Raw genomic sequence first — 10,358 nt, forward strand, 5'->3', positions numbered from 1 at the left:
CTTTGGGGAGATACCAGACTGGAATGCTTCTGTGTATAATTGTTACTTCTAAACAATTGTACAGTTGACTGGTTCACAGTGATGTCTTGCTGAGAAGTTCGAGCACTGTTTGTTATTTGATTCCTGGATTGAACTCTTGAAATGTTGGAATGGTTCTCCTTTTCATTGACCTCAACCGACATATCAGAAACTATATCGGTTTGTGCTTCAGATGCTGCCTCTTCATTTGTTCTGTGGGATCTATGTGCAGTTTTTCCTTGGACTGGAGACAGGGGCCCTGTTGTATGCTGGTTGTTGTTGTACCCAACACTGCGAAGGGCTCCCTTGTCTGTCTCTTGATTTCTGCTTTTCTTTATGACACTACCATATTGTCCTTGTAGGCTTTGAACAATGTGTCCAGTATCTGTTCTAAAGTTGTTTAAAACTTGATCCCCTGATAAGCTGCTTACCGCTACATGATGCAAGCTTGTAGAAACAGTCCTTTGGGCATTGCTCCTATTCAAGCTTTGATGTTCTACCCTCACTGATGTATCTACTGTTGAATCATTTGATTGCACGCTTGATCCAGGCAAAACATGTATTTTCCTATCCCTTAGTTGTCCTGTAGTCCCAACGTGAAGCTGTTTTCTGGAACCACTCGTTTCAGAACTTATTAGGTTACCAAGCCCATGGTTTCTAGTAGTTACACCCATTTGTCGCCTACGATGCATAATAGAAACGATATTCTTCACAACTGCTCCGATCTTAGTTGGCATGTTGTTCAATGTAGCGTTTCTTGCACTGCCTCCAGGCTTTGAAATGCTTGTCATATCTGCCACCTTGTTCCGTGTCAAAGATGTTGGTCTGACATCGCTATGTGCATCAGTGGCCTGATTGGTACTGTCAGAAACAACTTGTACCTGCTGTTCTAATTTTGGTGCAATTGCTCTAACGTTCTTGTCTTTCTCTGGACCAAGTAGCAACGGATGTGGTCTTCTCAACTTACTGGAGTTTGTCCATTTAGACGACTGACGCCCCAGCATGCTACGTAGTAGGTGCAGCCTTTTGCTCTGTTCCTGTGATAATGGCAGGAGTTGCCTTATGCTTGTCATCGGCTGTTGATCAGCTTGAAACTGATTCATATTGCTGTTCATGGAAGCAAATTTCCTTCTGAGGCTGCCATATAGCTCTTGTTTCTTTCTAGACAAGTTTTGTCTGTGTTCTGTGTGACTCCCATGCACCATTTTGAGAAACGTTGGAGACTGACTTGATTTATTTGAGGAGGATATTGGTCCAGTATCCTGATTCGGATTTGCTTCAATAGTCGTGTTGGTTGACAGCTGGGTCCTTTGAGAACGTCGTTGTTGCCGCATCTGTCTCTGAGACTCAATGTTTCTCCTTAGGCGAAGAAGCTGTTGCCGTGTCAGACCGTGTATCTGGTGTTTGCGTTTGTGTTTGTGTTCTCGTTGATCTTGGATGTAAGACTTACTAGGATATTTAGGCTTTTTCTGACGTTGACTTTGATTCTGACTTGACTGTTTTTCCCTACGTTCATGATGATTCCTACCATACTGTTTATTCTGACGTTGGTGCTGAATTTTAGGTTGAGGAGCATGAACATGATAAAGCTGAAGCGTTTGTTGGTTTTGATGGTGATGAAGCTGAATTTGTTGCCGGGTTAACAGACGCTGCTTTTGTCCCCTGTCCACATGTTCAGATGTAGCAACATCCTTCTGTGACTTTATGGAAGGAGAGATTGCAAAAGACAAAGCTGATGGGCTGTGAAAACCCTGTCGCCTCGGAGTCTCATCCACCTTTGCTTGCTCTTCCATATGTGTTTTTGTCACGAGGAAGTCTTGGCTCTTCCTGAAGCTGGCTTTGTCTACAAGGTTTGATGTAGATACAGCAACGTTACTCATGTCCTGTGGATGTTGCAACTCCCTCGTTTCAAGCTTATCATTGCTTGATGCTTGATGTTTCAACATCATCCGATTACACTCTACATCATTTTGAAACTGCTTCATACTGGATGACACAGGTGCCAAGGGAACTGCGGTTGGAGAAAGTGCGATGAGACTTGTGGGTGACTGGGTTAAAATCCCTGTTAGTTTTTTATATGGTTTGCTTTTGATAGCACCAGATACTGACAGTACTGATGCTGATGCAGGTGATGATGTTGGAGGTACTCCCACTGAAACGTTAACTGATGGTGATCCCGAAGACTTCACAGAACCATGTAACGATGCTGATGAAGCACTGACTGGCGCATTTGACGGGGGTATTGCAGACTTAACGTCTGTGTGGTCTGCTGTGGTCACATTTCTGGACACAATGTTGGCTGAGGAGACATGAGCCGGGTGAGTGGCCAGTGTGCTTTGATGACTTCTTGGTGTATGCTTATCGGTCGTGGAAAGTTCAATAGAGTGAGATACAGGGGTGGTGTAATGCCCTCCCAACTCATTTAGGTACGACTCTCTGTGCCTAAATGACGAAATCATGAATGTGGATACCGAGTAGGATTCTGTTTTAGTAGGTTCAATGAACAAATGAGATGATTCTGGAGTTGTCACCATAGTTTCCTCAGCATTGTCCATTGTCCTAGTAATCTCCACATTGAAATCATTTGATGGTGGAGAGTAATTGCTGATGTCCCTTGATGAATGTAGCTCAACAGACACTGGCACCTCTGAGATGAAGTAACTATCGCTGTTGGGTTCAGACACCGACGCCTCTGAGATGAAGGAACTATCGCTGTTGGCCTCCAGGATATATGGGAGGGCATCAGTTTGTTGGAACTTGCTCTTCAAGAAAGAAGTGGAAACAGAGAAACTCGTTGACGAAGGCTGGACAGCACTATGAGGGGAAGACTGAAGCTGAGGTGTTGCTTCAATACTGTTGGAGGGTACAGGCGAGTCTGATGCCATGTGAGATCCCACATGGATTGGAGATCCCGGACTGTCAGTGATGTGGTCACTGGTCTCTGTATGTATACCATCAGGTGGGTATACAAGGTTACTGAAGTACATCTGACCCAATACATGTAAAAACTCTGTGTATTCAGCCTTTGAAGAGTCTGTATGGAGTGTGTCATGCGACAAGTCTGTCAGTACTTGTTGGATCTGCCCACTGTTGTTAGACTTAGATGGGCTCTCGACCTGAGGTTGCAGGGGCCTTGCGTTCGGATGAAGCAATGGATGTGGTTTGTATAGCTCTACGTTGGATGATTGGAATTCAGTCTTCTTGTGCGCCTGTTGCTGGAAGACTCCAGAAGCGAGGTGATGCAGCATTCGAAGCAGCTCATCCTTGTTTGGTTCTTTCTGTGAATGAAAATACAACATACTGTAGTTGTTAGTGGTGGATTGTGGTATACTTGTTAACAGAATACAGTTAAACACTAACCATTTTCCCCTCAGTGATAAAAGGTGTGGGTAAGTGATCGAGGCTCATTTTTACGCCTCATTTAGCATTATTCCAGGAATATAACGGCAAGGGCCACCCGTTGTGGGCCCCACATGAACGCCCACAATTTTAATGGATTTTCAGTGGTCAGGTAGGTCAATTTGAAAGATATTGTGGTTACATAGTGTGGAGAGTTTCAAGAACAAAACATATACTGAACAGCAAAAGAAACGCAATGTTTTTGTCAAGTTTTATATAATTAAAGACATGAACGTTTAACTATATTGGATTTCATTTTGTTCGAAACTTGCGCTTCTTTTGTTGTTCAGTATACTTTGACATAGCAAAGGACTATTTCAATGTAGCGCTAAATACTTACCATTGTGGGCATTTTTGAAGTGATGCTTCACAAAAGCTTAAACCATTTCAGCGAAACAATATTCATGAAATAAAAACCTCAATTTGTTTGTAGTTATCAAGTCGGACAAACACGTTTCTACAGTATTCCACTGTATGAATGTAACACAAATGCTGCTATATAAGCTTGTGGATCTATTTCCGTTACAATATTGGAGAAGTTCTCGTTATTGTATATTGCGCTTTGTTGATCATGACGCTTTTACGATGACACCTAGAAAGAAATAAACTTCACATTTTTCAGCCCAGAAGTCATTAATCCTTCGAATGCAATGTAAGAACATACCTGTCACTCATGTTACGAACTTGACACCCAACTCTAACACAATGCTGGTCTGTTGTACTTGTTTCATGCCAACATTAAACTGTTTTTCTTACCTACATTGAAATGTTTTTGTCGGTTTTGTGCGTCCACTTTACGAACGCATATTACTCATATTACTCAAACTCTTTCACGACATCATAAAACTATAAGTTGTTTAAGACTTTATTGGTGACACTCAAGAGGGACTTTGACAGCTGCGGAACATCAGTCAAGCTCAAACTTGAAGGAATTTGCTTCATCCGTGTTTAATGTTAACGTGTCACTCAAAAGATGCATAATTATATTCATAATCGTCAGAATGGGAAAGCCATATTGAATTGGCGCGTCTAGTGACTGCACGAGTTTTATTTTATGAGTAGAGCCAGGAAAAACACAGTGCCTTTGAGACATCCAATGCTCGATGGAAAACAAAGCGCTTTGCGAGTGCATGTACATGGTATGTAATTAAATACCATACACACACGCGCACACACACGAGCGCGGGCACACACACACACACACACAATCACACACACACACATACATACATAATAACCAGGTAGACCTACCAGGTAACGAGGTTGTTCCGAACACCTGTAACTGTTCCCAGATAAGGAGGTTGTTCCCAGCACTGAAACTGTTTCCAGGTAGGGAGACTGTTCGGAGCACCTGGAAATGTCTCCAGGTAAGGAGGCTGTTCCCAGCACCTACAACTGTTCCCAGGTAAGGAGGCTGATCAGAGCATCTGGAACTGCTTCCAGGTAGGGAGACTGTTCGGAGCACCTGGAACTGTTCCCAGGTAAGGAGGCTGTTCTCAACACGGGAACCTGTTCCCAGATAGGAAGGCTGTTCCCAGCACCTGAAACTGTTTCCTGGTCATGAGACCGTCCCCACTACCTGGAACTGTCTCCAGGTAAGAAGGCTGTTCCCAGCACCTGTAACTGTTCCCAGATAACGAGGCTGTTGCCAGCATGAGAACCTGTTCCCAGGTAGGGAGACTGTACCTAGTACCGGGAACTGTTTCCCGGTAAGGAGGCTGTTCCCAGCACCTGTAACTGTTCCTAGGTAAGGAGGCTGTTCCCAGCACCTGTAACTGTTCCTAGGTAAGGAGGTTGTTCCCAAAATCTGGAACTGTTCCCAGGTAAGGAGGCTGTTCCCAGCACCTGTAACTGTTCCCAGGTAAGGAGGCTGTTCCCAGCACCTGTAACTGTTCCCAGGTAGGATGCCTGGTCTCATTGCAAGCTGGGGTCTGGCCCCGGTGGTGTTGAGAGCCTTGTTTAGTACCAGACAAACGAATATAAGGGAATGTCTATCACCAAGCCTCCGCCAACAAGCTCAATCAAAGGTCCGCCATGTCAGTCTCCGTCAACAAGGGACGCTTCGAGAAGACATACGGAGACAACGGCCAGAAATCAACCATGATCATGGAATCCATGGAAAATGGTTCCACATTTCACGACCATGATCGCCCTCCACTCAGTAGGTTCTCATATAGTCCTCTCTACATCCTTGTAAGACCCCACAATGTCTTCTTTAATACAGACAGTCTAACTCACAACACTTCCTGTGGATACAAATGTCTCGCCTGGTTCGTCCGTGTCGATAGGGTGTCCATTTGCCATAGAAACATAGAAATCCCCATACTTCATGACACTTGTCGTTGTACAGTTTACACAATCAAAATACATGCTGTAGCAAGTGATATCCACATAGTGCAGTCATATCAAGTATTATTGCTGGCAAGTGGAATGAGTATCAGTTTATCTTGTCAAATACGTTCAACGGTGGTCATGCGATTGCTCTGATTGGCCGTGATTGGAGTGCTGAGTACAGTTATATCACAGGCACTGTCTGTCAATACTCTTATATCACAGCCAAAGCAGTGGTAACAATATTCACCCTGCAAAATCACTGTAAGTGGGGCTGAGACTACATGTATGTACCCTCTTCTTACTCCCTAACATTCACCTGATGAAGGAGCAAGCGTACATTCCGAAACGTCATGTTATTCACAAGGAAGAAGCTGACATCCATAAATCTTGCTTTTCTTATGCAATCCACTTCTACATGACCTTCGAGGATTTAGTGGTCGAAAACACAACCTTTTGTGTCTACGTCAGGTAAATTCATGATATACAAACCATAGCTGCCCATGCACCTGTTACTAAAATTAACGTTTTTTTTACAATAAAAATAAATATTATTATCCTTCATTTCGACTTTGTGTCATTTCTTGTGTCCGACCGACCTACAGCGTGCCTACATCACGACCACCTGGCAACAAATGGCTGACATCAGGCCGCAGACAACTGGTGTCTGAAAGCAGCTACCTTCATGGTCGATATTTCTAGCTTCACTCTTGCGTTTGGTGGGAATACAGTTGATGAAAATTCAATCTTCCTGTTAACGAGAAACAACCCATGTGGTGGGGCAAACCAAACCATAGTACCTATAGCTATAACCTATGTGACCTACGGCCTATGCCTGTAACATGTGCTGATAACATACTTGTATTATTTGTACATGTATATGGGCCGGAGGCATGATGTACAATAAATGTCCTTGTCTTTGTCTCGTCTTTGTCTTTGTCTTTGTCTTTGTCTTTGTCTTTGCCTTTGCCTTTGCCTTTGTCTTTGTCTTTGTCTTTGTCCTATGTCCTATGTCCTATAACCTAGTTGTGACACACTGACATTGAAATCGCCATATAAACATCACGTTATAAACTGTGAAGACGCTCATTGAATGCCATTATAGTCGTTACCTTGTCACATAAATGTACGCTGTCTTTCGTCAGCATGATGGAGTAGACGATACCGTACAGCCACTAAGGATGAATTGCTTTCACTGAATGAACCCTTCTAAGGATGCTTCCAACTTCAGGTTTTACACGTGCCCCTTCCCATTTATATATACTTCCTGTCTACAGAAGGTCCTGCAGAAGAACGGTCAGATCTGCAGCGTTACGTGTACTAATACCAGTCTTATACAGACATTCAAGCTGACGTGAAGTGAGAGCGCTCAAACCTACAGCTTAACATTTAGCTTACCTCACACACAAATGCCGTTTACTGAATGACTAGGCGCTCTTCTGTTATTTTCAATGTACCTCACTTACAGGCGAGGTATTTTTCAATGTACCTCACTACCAATGGCAGCTCATTCCGTACTTCGTGGTAGTCCCTCTTTAGCTCGAATAACATTCAATCACGCATGATGCACGAATGTTTTGCGAATGCAAATCGATGGAAGGAAGATAACTCTCATTTTTATTTTTCTTGAGACGTCTTCAAAATTTAGTAATGGCTACGAAAACATTTGCCTCGCTTTCCAATAAATATTTTAACAAAATGTTATCCCTGAGAATATCAAGAAGGGGAACTACACCGTGGCGATTTTAGTGAGACAATACCTGTAAGGGAAAACAGTAAGATGCAAGATTCGAAGCGTTTGATTCACATAGGTTGAGTGAAGGGTAGGGCCCAATACCCATGCTTCAAACAGTCACAAATTAGCATTGATGTGTTCGGTAAGATAAATACGTCGTTATTCTCCTTCTACAGACAGTTTGGGGCCTGACTTATACAGATATTTGGGCTGACGTGACGCGAGAACGCTCAACTTCTCCCCACAACCACCAGGTCTACCCTTCTGTAGACAGTTTGGAGTCTTTCCTGACGAGGGTTTAAAGCTGTTAGTTTTTAATGTCGCACTTGATAGCAATGAGCTGCCCTGTGGCGTCAAACTCAGAGAGACTATAAATGTACTTTTTGACACATGCAATTACTTATGGAAGATTATTAACAAGATGTCATGATTTCTTTAACACTGAATCATTTTGATAAAACGGAGCCTGAAAACATATACAGTAGGTTCACATCAATCATTGACAGCCAGAAGCATACGACATATTCCTGAAAGTGAATGAGAGCATGAGTGAGTGCATTGTATTTTAAGACCTTGAATATTAATTCAGTTAAACCACAATATGTTCACTACATCTGGAAGGGCACCTGTTGATAGGGCGCGTAGATTCGCGATCAGAAAAAAAACCTTCAACCAGTTAGGTCTGCTGAACAAGTCCTTGGGTTTCTGTATATTATATCTGTTGTAACTGTTACATCTGTTATACCTGATGTACATGGTGTTATAAATGTTATAAATGCTGTTATAAATGGTATGCATGCATGCATGGTGTAACTGTTATATCTCTAATAGGTGGAGTAACTGTTCTATGCTCTATCCGTTATCCATGATGTAACTGTTATATCTGTAATAGGTGGAGTAACTGGTCTATGTTCTATCCGTTATGCATGGTGTAACTGTTATATCTGTAATAGGTGGAGTAACTGTTCTATGCTCTATCTGTTATGCATGATGTAACTGCTATATCTATAATATGTGGAGTAACTGTTCTATGCTCTATCCGTTATGCATGATGTAACTGTTATATCTGTAATAGGTGAAGTAACTCTTCTATGCTCTATCTGTTATGCATGGTGTAACTGTTATATCTGTAATAGGTGGAATAATTGTTGTATGCTCTAGCTGTTATGCATGGTGTATCTGTTATATCTGTAATAGGTGGAGTAACTGTTCCATGCTCTATCTGTTATGCATGATGTATCTGTTATATCTGTAATAGGTGGAGTAACTGTTCTATGCTCTATCTGTTATGCATGGTGTAACTGTTATATCTGTAATAGGTGGAGTAACTGTTCTATGCTCTATCTGTTATGCATGGTGTATCTGTTATATCTGTAATAGGTGGAGTAACTGTTCTATGCTCTATCTGTTATGCATGGTGTAACTGTTATATCTGTAATAGGTGGAGTAACTGTCCTATGCTCTATCTGTTATGTATGGTGCAACTGTTATATCTGTAATAGGTGGAGTAACTGTTCTATGCTCTAACTGTTATGCATGGTGTATCTGTTATATCTGTAATAGGTGGAGTAACTGTTCTATGCTCTATCTGTTATGCATGGTGTATCTGTTATATCTGTAATAGGTGGAGTAACTGTTCTATGCTCTATCTGTTATGCATGGTGTAACTGTTATATCTGTAATAGGTGGAGTAACTGTTCTATGCTCTATCTGTTATGCATGGTGTATCTGTTATATCTGTAATAGGTGGAGTAACTGTTCTATGCTCTATCTGTTATGCATGGTGTAACTGTTATATCTGTAATAGGTGGAGTAACTGTTCTATGCTCTATCCGTTATGCATGGTGTAACTGTTATATCTGTAATAGGTGGAGTAACTGTTCTATGCTCTATCTGTTATGCATGGTGTAACTGTTATGTCTGTAATAGGTGGAGTAACTGTTCTATGCTCTATCTGTTCTGCATGGTGTAACTGTTATATCTGTAATATGTGGAGTAACTGTTCTATGCTCTGTCCGTTTTGCATGGTGTAACTGTTATAATTGTAATAGGTTGAGTAACTGTTCTATGCTCTATCTGTTATGCATGGTGTAACTGTTATATCTGTAATAGGTGGAGTAACTGTTCTATGCTCTAACGGTTATGTATGGTGTAACTGTTATATCTGTAATAGGTAGAGTAACTGTTCTGTGCTCTATCTGTTATGCATGGTGTAACTGTTATATCTGTAATAGGTGGAGTAACTGTTCTATGCTCTATCTGTTATGCATGGTGTAACTGTTATATCTGTAATAGGTGGAGTAACTGTTCTATGCTCTATCTGTTATGCATGGTGTAACTGTTATATCTGTAATAGGTGGAGTAACTGTTCTATGCTCTAACGGTTATGCATGGTGTATCTGTTATATCTGTAATAGGTGGAGTAACTGTTCTGTGCTCTATCTGTTATGCATGGTGTAACTGTTATATCTGTAATAGGTGGAGTAACTGTTCTATGCTCTATCTGTTATGCATGGTGTAACTGTTATATCTGTAATAGGTGGAGTAACTGTTCTATGCTCTCTCTGTTATGCATGGTGTAACTGTTATATCCGTCATACGCGATGTAACTGCTACACCTGTTGTACGAAACACCAGGAGGGGTGGGGCAGCGGAGGGATATGGTAGAGTGGGGGTATCGAATGAAGGTAGGAGAATGGTGAAGAGGTGTCCACACACAAAAACTTTGTTCTCAAGCAAGTGGCGACATGCCTGAGCCATTATCTCTTACTCAAGAAGATTGAATAAAATCATTTATGACATTCATATCTATCTATACCAGTAGTTTTAATGTAGTGATGAATGATTCTGTCAGTGATGCATCTAACAAAGTACA

Source organism: Haliotis asinina, chromosome 13 (genome assembly GCF_037392515.1).
Source record: "Haliotis asinina isolate JCU_RB_2024 chromosome 13, JCU_Hal_asi_v2, whole genome shotgun sequence".
In the NCBI taxonomy this organism is placed as follows: Eukaryota; Metazoa; Mollusca; class Gastropoda; order Lepetellida; family Haliotidae; genus Haliotis; species Haliotis asinina.